We start from the raw sequence: 17,496 nt of genomic DNA, 5'->3' as shown, positions 1-17,496 counted from the left end.
TTATTATCTAAATGTCTTTCAAATATTGTAGCTGTACCTGCATCAACCACTAACTTTGGAAGTTCATTTCACAAATGACATACTTGTTGTGTAAAAACAAAATGCCACTCAAGTCTTTTTTAAAATCTTTCTCCTCTTACCTTAAAAAGATACCCCGGTCTTGAAATCCCACATCCTAGAGAAAAGACACCTGCTATTCACCTTCTCTATACCCTTCATCATTTTATAAACATCTATAAGGTCACTTCTCAAATGCCTCTGCTCCAGTGAAAAAGTTCCAGGCCTATCCAGTTGTTATATCAGGTAGGGTACAAAAAGAAACATACAAGGATGTTGCCAGGACTGGAGCGTTTGAATTATAAGAAAAGGCTGGATGTGGACTTTTTTCCCTGGAGTATCAGTAGCTGAGGAGTGACCTTATAGAGGTTTATAAAATCATGACGGGTATGATAAGGGTGAATAGCCAATGTATTTTTTCAGGGTAGGGGAGTCCAAAACTAGAGGGCATAGGTGTAAGGTGAGAAGGGAAAGATTTAAAAGGAATCTGAGGGGCAATGCTTTCATACAGAAGGTGTTGAATATATGGAATGAGCTGCCAGAGGAAGTGGTAAAGGCAGGTACAAATTCAACATTTAAAAGACATTTGTACATTTGATACATGAAAGGAAAAGGTTTAGAGGGATATGGACCAAACAAAGACAAATGGGACTATTCAGCATGAATGAGATGGACTGAAGGGTCTTTTTCTGTGCTAAATGACTCTATGATTCTGTCACACATTACCAAGAATGGTAGGTTAAGTTAAACAAGAAGCTATTGAATTCAACAGCACAAAGGTTTTTTTTCGTAATAGGTACTTCTCTTAAGTTTTGAAAAGCTAGTGATTTAAGTAACTCCACAGCTTGACATTTCTATAGAACTTGAATGCCCTTGGCATCAACACTACATTTCACTGAATGTAGCATAAAGGAGTCTGAATAAAATTAAAACTAATGGCAATTGGGAAAATCTGTCCTCTGGTTGCAGTCATACCTAGTACAAAGGAGGATGATTGTGTTTTTTGGAGGTCAGTCATCTCAGGTGTAAGATATCTTGGCATGGCTCACTCAGGATTGTGCTCTGGGCCAGTCACCTTTTACAGCTTCACCACAACTTCCCCTTCATCATAAGGTCAGAGATGGATGTTCACTGATGATTGCACAGTGTTCAAACCATTTGCCACTCCTCAGATACTGTAGCTGCACATTTTGGACAATATGTAGGCTTGGGCTGATATATGGCAAGTGACATTTGCATCACACAAATGCCAAGCAATGATCATTTCCAATAAATGAGAGCCTAAGCATCACTTATTGACTTTCAAAGCATTATGATCACTGAATCCCTCACTAAGAACATTTTGGTGGGGGATGAAGTAGGTAGTGGGTTCCATTGACTAGAAGCTAAATTGGACTGGCGATAAAAATCTTTAATAAGCATTATGATCACTGAATCCCTCACTAAGAACATTTTGGTGGGGGATGAAGCAGGTGGTGGGTTCCATTGACTAGAAGCTAAATTGGACTGGCGATAAATATCTTTAATTAAGAAGACATAGAAAGCCCTGACTATTGACTATTAAAGTGTGTTCCTTAAAAAAAAATTGCAAAACAGTTTGTGGGTCATTGACACATCGCAGTTTTTGGGATCTTTTTGTGTACTATTTACTGTGAGTTTCTTACAAAAATGATCACCTTCAAGATTATTTTATTGGCTGTAAATCACTTTTGAGTGCTCTGAGCTTATGAAAAGGTAAACATAAATCTGTAATTAAAGCAAAAATGCTGGAAACACTCAAGCAGGTCTGACAGCATCTGTGGAAAGTGAAACACAGTAAACATTTTAACTCCAATATGACTCTTCCTCTGAGTAATCATTTGTAGTTCTTTCTGAGTTCATAAAAATACTGGAGCAACAATGAGCTTTTAATGACAAAGAGATGGTTTCCCTCTGACAGGAATGATGTTATGAAACTTGAAAGAGTTCAGAAAAGATTTACAAGGATGATGTCAGGGCTGGAGGGTTTAAGTTGTAGGGAGAGGCTGAAGAGGCTGGGCTGTTTTACCTCGTTTTCCCAGAATGTCAGAGGCTGAGAGGTAAATTTATAGAGGTTTATAAAATCATAAAGGGCATGAATAGGGCAAATCGGCAATTTTTTTTCCCTTGGAATGGGGAGTCCAGAACTAGAGGGCATAGTTTTAAGGTGAGAGGGGAAAAATTTAAAAAGGACCTAAGAGGTAACATTTTCACACAGAGGTAGTGCATGTATGGAATGAGCTGCCAGAAGAGATGGCGGAGGCTGGGAGAATTACATTTAAAAAACATCTGTAAGGGTATATGAATAGGAAAGGTTTATTGGGATATGGGCCAAGTGCTGGCAAATGGGACTAGATTAAGTTAGGATAACTGGTCGGCATGGATGAGTTGGACCAGAGGTCTGTTTCCATATTGCATATCTCTATGACTCTATGACCTACTTGAAGGATTAGGCCCTTCCTCTCTCCTCAACTCTGGCAATGCCATTTAATATTAGCACTCACCCTGATGAACACTGCTCAACTCTCCACTTCATGTCATGCATTCCCCAACCACTGTAAAATAAGTTTCATCCATTAATGAAGTTTGCAGACGTCCTTCCCATGAAAAGGTCCAGTAAACGATTGAAGAATTGACAGTCAAAGGGCTCAGATTTGAGAGGTTTGACAAAATAATCAATTGCTGCATCAGAAATGAATGTTTTACACAGCAAGTGGCAGGGATTTGGAATGAGCTGCCTATGAGTTTGGCAAATGTAGATTCAACCATAGCTTTCAAAAGGATACTGGATCATCAGCAGAAAAGGAAAATCTGTTGCTCCTGCAAGGAGCAAAAGTCATGATAGTCTGAATAATCTCCTTCCATGCTTTAACTACTTATTGATTCTCTAATTTTATGAATTTCATGGAATCATTGTCACAGAAACAGACCCTTTGGTCCAACTTGTCTATGCCAACCAAGCTTCCCAAACTAAACTAGTCCCACTTGCCTGCATTTTGCCAATATCCCTCTAAACCTTTTTGATTCATGTGCTGATCCAAATGCCTTTTAAGTGCTGCAACTGTACCTGCATCTACCATCTCATCTGGCAGTTCATTCCTGATATGAACAAACTTTGCATGAAAAAGTTACCTCTGAAATCCTTTTTTAAATCTTTCTCCTCTCACCTTAAAAATCTTCCCCTTAGTTTTAAAGTCTCCCAATGAGTGAAATAATATTTCAGGAAAATTAATATGGCTAAAATATATTTAAAGTATCGTCCTTTCACTGATATATATGGAAGTATGTTGTTCTTTACTGTGTCATTAATTTAGAGATAACACATTGAGAGATCAAGTAATAATGAAGCATGAATAAAGAGCCATGTAAAGCATGCACAGAATCTTACCACATATCAGATCCATATAATGAAAAGGAAATAATTACAAAATGTTCATTTCGCATATTTTAAGCACATTCTGCTTTGCAGTGGTGTTTAAGGCAATAAAATTTGATGGGATGAAATAAAAACTGAGGTTGTATGCAGTCACTTGTACAATAGCATGAGGCAATTTATGAAATGTGCAGCACCTCATAAAATAGATTTCAGTTCTATTAAACAGCACCAATTTATGGAGGAAGTATTGTGTAGTTCATAAATAAAAGAAAGGTGGCAAGTTATTAAGATTGCTGTGATGTCTCTTTTCTTCTTGAGTCCATGTTGCAACAGTAAGAAAAGGCTAGCGCTTAGATCTGTTAGGCATCTGAATTAAAGGCTGCAATTTGAAAGGTTGCTTCTGTTTTTTAATACTGAATAAGCCAAGCAGTATATGTTCAGATTCACACAGCTGATCAGACATAAATTAGCCAAGTTGAGAGACGGGTTGAATATGGGGATTCAAACCCATTTTACTTGACATAGAACAGCCACAGATTTTGTCAAAGCTATTCCTATCCACTACTGAAACCAGTCCTGAAACAGAATTGGAAATATTATCGCAATTACTATAATGCATAATCTACATTGTTATATGTGCACACCAAAAACCTTCCAGCTTGTAAATACTTTTCTTTTGTCACAGACAACGTCAGCCTTTCCTTATTTCTAATTCCCAGTGTATCTACATATCTGGAAAAATTAGAACTGATGTGCTGTAATGTCCGATGTGTTATTGCTAAACTATTAAATCAGAAACCAAGGTTATGTTCTGGGGATCTGGATTCAAATCCCACTATGGCAAGTTGTGGAATTTGAATTCAAAAAAACTGGAATGAAGAGTTTAATGATGATCATGAAAGTATTGCTGATAGTCAGGAAAACTCATTTGGTTCATTAATGTCCTTTGGGGAAGGAATCTGCTCTCCTTACTGGTCTGGCCTACATGTAACTCCTGACACACAACAATGTGCTTGACTCTTAACTGCTCTGTGGGTAACTGAGATGGGCCATAAATGCTGGCCGTGGCCACATCTGTGGAAGAATAAAGAAAATATACGTGCTCTCAGTTCTTTATGCATTTTCTTTGGGACTCTCATCCCTTTAACAACTAGAATCTAATCTTTGGTTGTAAAAAAGAGCTGCAATCCAATTAATAGTCATGAGAACAGGTTGCCAGAAATTGTAGGGGATTGTGGCAGGCTGGGAGGCTTGAGTTGATGACCAGCCATGACCAGCTTTTTGAAGCACTTCATGATTATGGAGCTCAGAGCCACTGGATGGTAGTCATTAGGCCATAAGACCAGAAGACATAGGAGCAGAAATTAGACCATTCAGCTCTTCAAGTCTGCTCCACCATTCAATCATGGCTGAGAAGTTTCTCAACCTCATTCTCCCGCTTTCTCCCCATAACCCTTGATCTCCTTGACTATCAAGGACCTATCTATTTCCATCTTAAATATATTCAATGACCTGGCCTCCATAGCATTCTGTGGCACTGAATTCCATAGATTTACCACTTTCTGGCTGAAGAAGTTTCCCCTGATCTCTGTTCTAAAAGGTCTTCCCTTTACTCTAAGGCTGTAACCTCATGTCCTAGTGTCGCCTACCGATAGAAGCATCTTTCCAACATCCACTCTGTTCAGGCCATTCTGTATTATGTAACTTTCAATTAGATCCTGATCATCCTTCTAAACTCCATCGAGTATAGTCCCAGAGTCCTCAAACGTTTCTCATATGTTATGCCTTTCATTCCTGGCATCATTCTCGTGAACCTCTTCTGAACCCGTTCCAGGGCCAATACATCCTTCCTGAAATATGGGATCCAAAACCACACACAATATACAAAATGTGTTTTGACCAGAGCCTTATAGAGCCTCAGAAGTACATCCCTGCTTTTATATTCAAGTTGTCTCAAAATAAATGCCAACAGTACATTTGCCTTCCTAACTACTGACTTAATCTGCAAGTTTACCTTGAGAGAATACTGGACTAGAGTTTCCATATCTCTTTGCACTTCAGACTTCTGAATGCTTTTCCCCCTTTAGAAAATAGTCTATGCTTCTATCCTTCTTACCAAAGTACATGATCTCACACCTTCCCACATTGTACTTCATCTGCCATTTCTTTGCCCACCCTCCTAAACTGTCCAAATCCTTGTGCAGCCTCTCTACCTCCTCAGTACTACCTAGTTCTCTACCTATCTTTGTATCTTTGTATCATGTAACAGAATGCCCTCAGTTCCTTTATCGAGATCATTAATGTACAATGTGATAAGTTGTAGTCCCAACACTGAGTCTTGCAGACTACCATTTGTCACTGGCTGCCATTCTGAGAAAGACCCTTTTATCCCCACACTCTGCTTTCTGCCAGATAATCAAGCTTCTATCCATGCTAGCTCATTGCCTTTATCACCATAGGCCCTTATCTTACTCAGTAGCCTCCTGTGTGGCACTTTGTCAAAGACCTTCTTAAAGTCCAGGTAGATAATGTTCATTGGCTGTCCTTGGTCTAACCTGCTCGGTACCTCCTCACAGAATTCTAATAGATTTGTCAGGCATGATTCTCCCTTGATGAAACCATGCTGACTTTGCCCGATTTTACCATACACTTCCAAGTATTCAGAAAACTCATCCTTCACAATAGACTCCAAAATCTTACCGTCGACTGAGGTGAGGCTAATCAGCCTATAATTTCCCATCTTTTGCCTTACTGCCTTTTTAACCAGGGGTGTCACATCAGCAATTTTCCAGTCTTCTGGGATCATCCCTTACTCTAGTGATTCCTGAAAGATCATCACTAACACCTCCAATATCCCCTTAGAACTCTGGGGTATAGTCTATCTGATCCAGGTGATTTATCCACTTTCAGTTTTTCTAGAACCTTCTCCTTGGTGATGGCCACCACAGGAGAAAGTCAAAAAGTGTAGTGCTGGAAAAACACAGCAGGTCAGGCAGCATCGGAGAAGCAGGAGAATTGATGTTTTGGGCATAAGCTCTTCATCAGGAATGTGGGTGGGGGGACAAGAGATAAATAGGAGGAGGAGGTGGGGCTGGGAGAAGGTAGCTGGGAAGGCAATAGGTAGATGCAGGTGGGAGGTAATGGTGATGGGTCAGAGCAAAGGGAGGAGTGGATAGGTGAGAAGGAGGATGGACAGGTAAGACAGTTCAAGAGGGAGGTACTGAGTTGGAGGGTTGGATCTGGGGTGAGGTGGGGGTATGGGAGATGAGGAAACTGGTGTGTATATCTGAGAGATGTTCTCTGAAATGTTGCGTGACTTGGCGTCCTGGCTCTCCATAGTAGAGAAGACCACATCGAGAGCAACAGACACATTAGATGCGGTGTTTGAATTTGCTGGAAAATCTCTGCCAGATGTAGAAGAATCAATTGGGGACTTGCATGGAGGTGAGGATGGAGGTGTGGGCTCAGGTTGCTTGATAGGGGTGGGGAGGGAAATATATCTCTGTTTTTGGAGTCTGACTTTAGGTGGCGAAAATGGTGGACAATAATACACTGTATCTGGAGATGGGTGGGATGGAAGGTGAGGACCGGGGGGTTCTATCCTTAGTGTGGTTGGAAGGGTGGGGTTCAAAGGTGGAGGTGCAGGAAGTAGAGGAGATGCACTGGAAGGCATTGTTGAGGAGGGGAAATTGCAGTCCTTCAAATAGGAGGCCACCTGGGATGTTCTGGATGGGAATTGCTCCTCCTGGGAGCAGAAACAGCGGAGGCGAAGGAATTGGGAGTAAGGGATAGCGTTTTTATGGGGTGGTGGTGTTGGGTGGAAATGTAGTCCAGGTAGATGTGGCAGTCGGTGAGTTTTAAGTAGATGTCCGTCTTGAGTTGTTTGTTGGAGATGGAGATGGACAGGTCCAGGAAAGTGAGAAAGGTGTGCAAGATGGTCCAGATGAAATTGATGGAAGGTGTTCATGAAGTTGATTAACTGTTCAGCCTCCTCGTGGGAGCATGGAAGTGGCGCCAATACAATCATCAATATATTGGAGGAAAAAGTGGGGAATGGTGCCAGTGTAATTACGGAAGATGGACTGATCCATGTATCTGGTGAAGAGGCAGACATACCCCCACCTCACCCCAGATCCATGCTCACTATACTCAGCCTTCTGACTTTCTTGAATTTATGGATATTACTTACGTCACCATGAAGACTTACGCAAAGTAACTATTCAGTTCCTCAGCCATTTCCTTGTTCTTCAACATCATTAAGGTAAGTTGCATGTCCTTTTTTTGGTATTGGGATGATTGGGGAGTGCGGGGGGAGCTGCTTCTTGAAATGGGTAGGCACTTTGCCTTGTAGGAGGGAAAGATTGAAGACATCAGTGAATCCTGCTATCAGCTGGTCTGCACAGGATCTAAATGCATGGCCAAGAACTCTGTCTGAACCCATACTTTCTTTGGGTTGACTCAGGAAAACTGGGCAAAAACGAGGACTGCAGATGCTGGAAATCAGAATCTAGAAGCTCCCTGCCTTCATTCCTGATGAATGGCTTTTGCCCGAAATGTTGATTTTCCTGCTCCTCGGATGCTGCCTGACCTGCTGTGCTTTTCCAGCACCACTCTAATCTAGACTCTTAGGAAGACCAAGCTAATAGTGATAGAGGGAACAGGTGTGTCCAAGGCTGTCAGGGCAGGTGACACCGCACCACTGGCATTCTGCTCAAACTGAGCATCAGGAAGAAGTATGCTTTTGACACTATCTTGCTCTGTTTCGTTTTAAATCATTATGTTGCTTCAGTCTTGCCATAGGCAGCGGTTGTCTGTATGGTTGATTTGGGCCTCTAGATTGTTCTGGTAATGTCTATTGGCATCTCTGATGGCTTTGCAGAGGTCACAGCTGACTTTTGTATATAGCTCCTGGTCATCCAACTTGAATTGGGCACACCTGATCTTCAGTAGGCAGTGCCCCGTTCATCCTGGGTTTCCAGTTAGGGAACACACAGATTGACTTCTTTGGCATGCAGTCCTTCATATATTTACTAATGACGTCTGTGACGGTAGTGGTGTACTTGTCTAAGTTTTTCACTGAGTACTTTAGTAAAGCCCAGTTCATGATTCCAAGCAGTGCCTGGAGACGTTCTTTCACTGCCTCGTACCAGCGTTGTATTACTTTCAGCTTCTGCTCGTAGGCTGAGAGGAGAAACACAGTGTTGAGATCTGATATTCCAAAGTACGGATGTGGGATGGAGTAGTAGGCATCTTTTATGGTTGTGTAGCAGTGGTCCAGGATGTTCCTTCCTCTAGTGGGGTAGAAGATGTGTTGGTGGCATTTTGATAGCATCCTCTTGAGGTTGACCTGGTTGAAGTTGCTGGCTACGATGTATAAGACCTCAGAAATTTCATCTCCAGAGTGTTTGTGGCATTCTTCATATCTGCCTGAGTTGGTTTATAGACTGTTGTCAGGATGGCGGAGGTGAACTTGCATGGCAGAAGGTTGGGACAGCATTTCACTGCAAGGTATTCTAGGTCCGGGGAGCAGTGGCTTGCCAGGGTCACCACGTCTGAGCATCAGGAGGTATTGATCAGGAAGTAGGCCCCTCCATCCATTGCCTTATCCAAGGATACCGTGCAACCCATATGATGTAAGAAGAAACCCTCAGTTTACAATACACAGTCAGGTATGGCAAGAATGAGCCATACCTCTGTGAAACTAAGCACATAACAGTCCCTCTGGAAGGTAAGTCTAGATTTAAGTACGCCCATTTCAGAGAAGAGTAAAAGTAATATGGTAGTGATAGTAGCAAATTTGTTTGTTCAAATGTGAACAAAGTTTGTGAGGAGGTACAAATGATATAAAAATAATGAGCAGTATATCCCACTTGAGCTTATTGATGAGTCTTGAACAGAAACAATGCAGATAGCAATGCGGTGTGGGAAATAAACCATTATGACAAACAAAAGGGGTGGTTTGGTGGCTCAGTGGTTGACACTGCAGCCTTACTGCATCAAGGACCCACGTTTGATTCCACCCTTGAGCGATTGTCTGTGTGGAGCTTGCACATTCTCCCCATGTCTGCGTGGGTTTCCTCTAGGTGCTTTGGTTTCTTCCCATGTGTAAAGATGTACAGGTTAGGTAAATTGGCCTTGTTAAATTGCCCATAAAAGATGTACCAGCTAGAGAAATACAGGGTGACAGGGATGCTCTTCGGAGGGTCAGTGTGAACTCAATAGACTGATTAGCATGATTCACACTGTAGGTTTTCTATGATTCTATGAAAAATCTGTTGCCTGATGCTGAGAAAGTTCAAGCTCACATTGAGCATTTCATCATCTCACCTTCTAAGGAAGAAACCTTAATATCAGTGACAGAGACATAGAGTCATAAAGGTTTACAGCAGGGAAACAGGCCCTTTGTTCCCACTTGTCAATGCTGACCAGCTTTCCTCAACTGAACTGGTCCCATTTGCCTGTGTTTGGCCCATTTCCCTCTAAATATTCCCTATTCATGTTTCAAATGTACAAGTGCCTCTACCACTTTGGCAACTCGTTCCATATATGCACCACCCTCTGTGTGAAAAGGTTGCTTCTCAGACCCCTATTAAAACATTTCCCTCTCATCTTAAACCTATGTCCTCCAGTTTTAAACTCCCTTACCCTGGGAAAAAGACCTTGGCTACTCTCTTTATTTATGCCTTCATGATTTTATAAACTTCTTTCAGGTCACCACGGAACTTACTATGCTCCAGAGTAAAAAAGGTCCCAGCCTATTCAGCCTCCTAATAACTTAAGCCTTCCATTCTTGATAACATGCTTGTAAATCCTTTTTGCACTCTTCCCAGTTTAATAATGGAATTTGGCACAATACTCCAAATGTGCCTTTTATAGCTGGAACATGACTTCCCAACTCCTGTACTCAGTGCTCCGAGCTAGTGTGCCAAATGGATTCTGTGACCACTCTGTCTACCTGTAATGCCACTTTCAAGGAACTATGTACCTGTATCCCTAGGTTCAATAATACACCCCAGGGCCTTAATATTAACTGTGCAAGTTATACCCTGGTTTGTATTACTAAAATGCAGCACCTTGTATTTATTTGAATTAAACTCCATCTGCTATTCCTTGGCCCACTCGCTGAGTTGATCAAGATCCCAATTTACTCTGAGATAACTTTCTTCATTTTCCACTATACCACCAATTTTGGTGTCATCCACAAACTTATTAACCATGTCATCCTGTCATCCAAATCATTTATATAAATGATGAACTTCAGGCCTCTGGTTTGAACGCTATCCTCTGTCTCCTACCATCAAGCCACTGTTATATCAAATTGGCTAGGTCTCCCTGGATCCCATGTAATCTACCCTTACTAATCAGACTACCGTGTAGAACCTTTTACGAAGGCCTTGTTAATGTGCATTTAAGCAACATCCACCACACTGACCTTGTCTATCTTCTTGGTCATCTCTTCAAAAAACTCAATCAATTTGAAGGATATGATTTCCCACCCACAAAGCCATGCTGACTGTCTATAATCAGTCCAGAGCAAGATAGCAATGGAGTAACAGGCCTGCATGCGGGCTCTTGCCCAGGGCCCATACCTCCCATCTGCTTTCCTTCTTTATTTTCCTTTTGCTTGTGTTCTTTCCTTTTGCTTTATTTTCTTTTGTTTTTTTTTTCTTCTTTTCTGTTGTGGATTGGACAGCAGCATCAGTGGGGCAGCAAGAGCAGGCTGCATGCAGAGTGGCAGACATGGAGGCAACAGGGTCATTCACCCAGTGCCAGGGATGGTATCAGTAACAGCAAAGCTCTTCCAGTGATTAGGGACAGCAATGCCAGCAGCAGCAGACTCTTCAAGCTGATTGTGTCAGAAAGGTGATATCTGCAGCCGAAGCGGGACTCATGGCTTGGCAGCAGAGCCAGGGACACTTGGTTCTGGGGCAAGTGGAGGTTCAGTGGCATCAGTGAAGTGGGCCCAGCGATAAAGACATGGGGCCTAAAGTAGGGCAACTTTAACATTGGTAGGTCTGCCACAAGCATCGGCAAGGTGGTGATGGTCTCCCATGAGATTAGGTGCTGGAATGGACTGGGTTAGAAAGGCTGTTGTTCGGAACTTTTCATTTCAGTATTTTTCTAATTTATTCCTATGGCCTATAATGCTGGATTATTTATTTATTTACTTTTCTAATTTTCTTTTGTTTCTTAAGAATTTATTCTTAATATCTGTACCTAGATACCTTTGTACCTAAGATGTTGCTGTAATGTGGTGACTGTACTCATTTGAGTACACATGACAATAAAGCTAATTTAATTCAATACCTTGCCTTTCCAAATGCATGTAAATCCTGTCTCTCTGAATTCCCTCCTCTTCTTCCCCACAAATAATGTTACGTTCTCTGGTCTGTAATTCCCTGGCTTTTCCTTGCAGTCTTTCTTAAATAATGGCACAACAGTACACTTGAGCCAGTCTTCTGGCGTCTCACTCGTTGCTGTCAATGATACAATTATCTCCACTAGCAGCACTGCAATCTCTTCCCTAGCTTTACAAAATATCTTGGGTATGCTCAAACAATCCCAGGAATGTATTTACTGTTATGTATTTTAGGACCTCCAGCACCTCCTTTTCTGTATTGTGCCTCTTTTCAAGATATCACTATTACTTCTCCAATTTCCCTAGCTTCCATGTCATTCTCCACAGCAAACACTGATGAGAAATACTTGTCTAGGAATTCACCCATCTCATATGGCTCCACAAATAGACAATCTTGTTGATCTTTAAAGGACCCAATTCTCGCCATCATTACTTTTTTGCACTTAATCTATCTGTAGAATCTCTTTGGATTTTCATTTGCCTTATCTGCCAAAGCCATCTCATGTCCTGTTTTTACCCCTCTGATTTCCCTCTTGAGTGTACTCCTGCACACTCTATATTCCTCAAGAGACTCACTTGATCTAGCTGTCTGTACCTAACATATGCCACTTTCTATTTCTTGACCACAGCCTCAGTATCTCTGATCATCCAGTGTTCCCTAATCCTGCCAACCTTGCCCTTCACACTAATAGGAAGCTGCTGGCCATGAACTCACATTATCTTGAATTTGAAAGCTTCCCACTTGCCAGACATCCCTTTACATGTGCGCAGCCTCCCCCAATCAACCTTTGAAGTTTCCTGTCCAGTATCATCAAAGTTAGCCTTGCGCCAATTTTGAAATTTAACTTGTGGACCAGACCAATGCTTCTCCATAACTATTTTGAGACTAATGGAATTATATTTGCTCATCCCAAAGTGTGCCCCACTAACACCTCAGTCATTTGCCCTACCTTATTTCCCAAGAGAAGGTTAGGTTTTGCCCCTTCCCTAGTTGGGCCACCTATATATGAATTAAGAATTGTTTCCTAAACACACTTAAATTCCTCATCATTCAAGCCCTTAATACTATGGCAAGTCCCAGTCTATGTTTGGAAAGTTAAAATTCCCTACTATTGCAACCTTATTATTCTTATAGCTATCTCCGATGTCTATATATGCTTCTCAATTTCCTTTGAAGCATTGGGAGATGTGTGGTACAATTCCATCAAACTGATCACATCCTTCTTATTTCTCAGTTCTACCCATGTAGCCTCATTGAACAATCCCTCAGGAATATCCTAAGAATTGCTGTTTTCCCTAATCAAAAATGTCACACCCTTTCCTCTCTGGCCTAACTTTCTATCCTCACTATAATATCTGTGCCCTGGAATTTTGAGCTACTACTTTTGTCCCTCACTTGTCCACTCAGTTTTTGTAATAGCTATGAAAACTCAGTCCCATGTACCCATCAATGGCCTAAGTTCATCTGTGTAACCTGACAGGTCTCTTGTATCTAAATAAATGCAATTTAATTCATCAGTCTTCCATCATTCCCTGCTGTGCTCTTGCCTGCTTTGTCTATTTAACTTGCTTTCTTTAATTTCTGTACTAGACTCAACCTTCTCTTTTGTGTCACTACTGTATGAGGTTCCACCTCCCTCTCATCGCCTCCCGCCTTGATTAAAACCTCCTGAGCAACTCTAACAAGAAACATTCTGCAATAAAATATGACGTAGGTTTCTCTCCACTAATCTCTGTCACGTTTGACTTAGTAAAATAGCAACAATAGTTTCCCTTTGGAAATCCACTCAAATTTCAATTGTAATTTACACCCAGATTGTTCATTGTACCTCAACCAGGAACTCCATGCAAAGTGCCTACAGAATATTACTTGTGAAGTCACCACCAGTTTACTTATCTTGCCATGAAAAATCGGCCATCTTTACTGTTGTTGATTGATATGTGACACCTTTATTTGAAGCCCCAGTGGCAAAGGCTGTTATGCATATTATCAATTGCTTTGCTTTGAAATTTCTCTGAGTATTAGAATTAAGCATGTTTTAAAGGAATCAATTTCATTCACATTCCTAAATGTCCTCTAGGGCAACTGAATATCAGCTGCCATCACTTGCCAGCTACACTTTTACCTATTAACTATTCAGCATCATTATCTCCTTTGCAATGCTGACTAATATTCTAGGACACTGCAGAAACTGAGGACATAAGATTTAATGGCATTGTGTACAATATTGGGTGTTGAACAGATCATCTTCAGGTTTGCAGCAGAGGGTATGCTATTGGGTCGTTCCTACGTGGGTTCTCAGATGGGCAGGGGTTGCACACATAGGTATGAGGTACAAAGAAGGTACCTCAAATTAAGGTATCATTCAATGCACAAACAGTAGAATTGACCAATACATGTGCAGATAACGTCGTCCTTACTCACTGAATAAAGGGACAATGGCCCATAAGGATATGAAGTTAGCTGACACAAAGGAAACCGAGCAATTGTGAACTGCTGTGTCTCAGGCTGGAAGAATGTTTACAATGAAGTTGCCAATGGGCTGCTACTTCTTGATCTATTTCACAGCACAGACTTAGGTGTGCAGGGCACAATTTCCATATTTGCTGTTGACATCAAATCTCTAAGCATTGTGTAAGGTGGTAGAGTTCAAGTGGACAAGGACGGTCTGGTAGAATGGGTGGACATGTGACAATAAAATAAAAGCAGAGAAATGGAATTGATACTTTGTGATAGGCAGAATGAGGTCACCTGAAGAAGGGCCTGTGCCCGAAACGTCGAATCTCCTGTTCCCTGGATGCTGCCTGACCTGCTGTGCTGTTCCAGCAATAAAGTTTCAAGAATGAGGTCAGGCAACTTAAAGTAAGTAGCATCATCCTGCACACAATTTATAGTACATAGCACTGAACAGCATAGGAATGGCCCTTCAGTGACAATGTAGTATTGAAAATGACGTCAAGTTAAACTAAACCCTTTGCCAGCCCTTGGTCAATATCCCTCCATTCCTTGCATATTCACGTGCTCATCTAAAACTCCCTTAAATGCCCCTATCATATCTACCTTTAACACCATCCCTGAAAGCACATTCCAGGCTCCCACCATTTTCCATGTAAAAACCTTGCCCCTCACATCTCCTTTGAACTTTCCCCCTCTCACCTTCAACACATTTCCTCCAGTATTAGACATTTCAACTCTGAGGAAAAGATTCTGATCATCAATCCTATCTATGTATCTCATAGTTTTATAGACTTCTGTCAAGTCTCCCCTCAGCCTCCATCACTCCAGAGTTCTTCTAGACTCTCCTTATTGCTCATACCCTCTAATCCAGGCAGCATCCTGATAAACCTCTTTTGCAATATCTCCAAAGTCTCCACATCCTTCAAATAATGTGGCGATCAGAATTGAATGTAATACTTTATGATTAGCCTAACTAAAGTATGCGAAACTGCTACATGATATCCTGACTGTTGTTCTCAGCTCCTCTACAAAACATTGAAGGCTGTGGAGAAATTGTGAAGTAGTTAATTAAATATACAGGATCCTGGGATTTATAACTTATTGGCAGAGAGTAGAAGAGGAAGGAAGTTATGATAAACCTTCAGAAAACACCACCTGAAATGGAGTATTGTGCTCAACTCTGGGCACTGTGTTTTCAGAAAAATGTGAGAAAGTGCAGATAAATGTTTACAGAATCATTTCAGGGATGACAACCTTGTAAGAAAGATAGATTGGAGAAGCTTGGCTTGTCGTTCTGGGACTAGAAAGCGGAGAGAAGATTTGACAGAGGTGTAGATAATTACGAGGATCTTAGATGGATTAGATAAAGCGAAATCATTCCCATTGTCAGAACGATTTAGAACCAAAGGGCAATAATTCAAGGTGATTAGCAAAAAAATGGTATGAGAAAAAGCATTGAATGATTAGGAAAATGAATGTTTTATCTAAAATTGTGGTGGAGGTAATGTCAATCATGAGTGTCAAAAGGGAATTAAATAATTATTTCAGAGAATCAAAATGGACGGCTAACAGTGGATGATCTAACTTATGCAGAGAACGGGCACAAACACAACAGGTTGAATGGTCTCCTGTGCTTAACCATGCAATGGTATTATTTCATTTTGGTAAGGAAGCAGATGTGGGAGGGCTGAGTAAATCTGGATAGAAAAGAATATGCAGAAACAAACAGAGATAGCATTATCTGTGATTGATACAACAGGATTGGCAAGGCATGTGAGATGGCAGAGGTCAAGGTGTAGCATATATAGGAGAGATTACATGGAAAGGAGACTTTAAGGAAGAATAAGAGTGAAATGAACTCAGAGGATAGAGAGCATAATAAAGTAAATCGGAGATTGAAATCACCAAGCATGGAAATCCATTCATTTCAAAGGCTGAGGGAAGAAGAGTGAAGACTTCTCAGTGAGATATTCAACACATTTTGTAACATCACTGGACAAAATTCAAAACTCAACACATAGTTTGCTTTTCTAACTCACTTTTCCTAGTTCTGCAACCCTATGAAATGTATCTCTTGCATTCACCTTAAGTTCTCTGCAATCTTCAGGTTTTTGAAAGCCAAGGTAGCTATTGATTAATTTAGCTCATCTTCACTTTCTTATTTAGAATGTGCCTGGTCACAGAGTCAGATAAAACCCCTCATCAATGTGTGCTTTAAGCCCACCTTACAATTTAGTTCATTAACACTCCTCAACAATGTGAGTCCTTGGTTGGCCTTCACCACAACAGGAGGTTGGGTAGCCTTGGTAACCCAACAAATGTTGGCTGACTATGCAGAGCACCTGGCCAGTTTTGAAATGGTTAAAAGAGTCCACTGTCATCGTTGGAGCTGAAAGTCAGGTAGATGAGCAATGGGCTCTCTAATGGGAGAAAGCTCATCCTGAATGTTTACTTTCCTGTCATTGTCAGCTATTACTCATTGGTGTTGTGGGTTTAACCATGTGAGGCCAAGATTGCTACCACACTTTGTTTCTTTATGTGTTCCTGGGATGCAGGCATTAGTGGCTTGGTCAGCATTTATTGCACAAATCAAATTTCCCTTGAGACTGCAATGATGTATTGTGTTCTTGAAATGCAGTTTATGAAATGTGGGGACAATGCTGTTCGGAATGGAGTTCAGGTTTTCAACCATTGATAGAGTCACAGATTTGGAAGGTTCTGTTAGAGAAGTCTTGGTGAGTTACGGCAATATATCTTGTAAACGGTACACACTGCTGTCCATGTGGTGATGCGACATTCCATGTGGTAGATGGGCTATCAACCAATACTGTGCCACAATATTCTGTAGTAGAATGCATCATGGCAAGGGCAGAGTTCTTTAGCACTTTGCCTGAAATCACCATGACGTGCGGGTCAATTTCCTAAGGAGATTATTCAACATACTAACTTTTTTTTCTGCTGTCATGATGAGGTGCACTCTCTATGTGAGGGTTCTATCTACAGTGACAGCTGCATAAATGGAGTGAGCATTGTCCTTTGGCTCTGGCCATCCTGCGTGATGTTCAGATCCTTCTAGGAGCTGGCTTGGAAGGTGGGATACAATACAGACTATTTTGTCATATGTTTATAATAATTATCCACTGAAGAATATAATAATGGCTCAACAGCCACACAAACATATAGAAATTGGATCTTTCTTGAGCAACTTCCTCATTATTAAGAAGAAAA

This window comes from Chiloscyllium plagiosum, chromosome 2 (genome assembly GCF_004010195.1).
Source record: "Chiloscyllium plagiosum isolate BGI_BamShark_2017 chromosome 2, ASM401019v2, whole genome shotgun sequence".
Lineage (NCBI taxonomy): Eukaryota > Metazoa > Chordata > Chondrichthyes > Orectolobiformes > Hemiscylliidae > Chiloscyllium > Chiloscyllium plagiosum.
Note: the sequence above shows the minus strand (reverse complement) of the source record.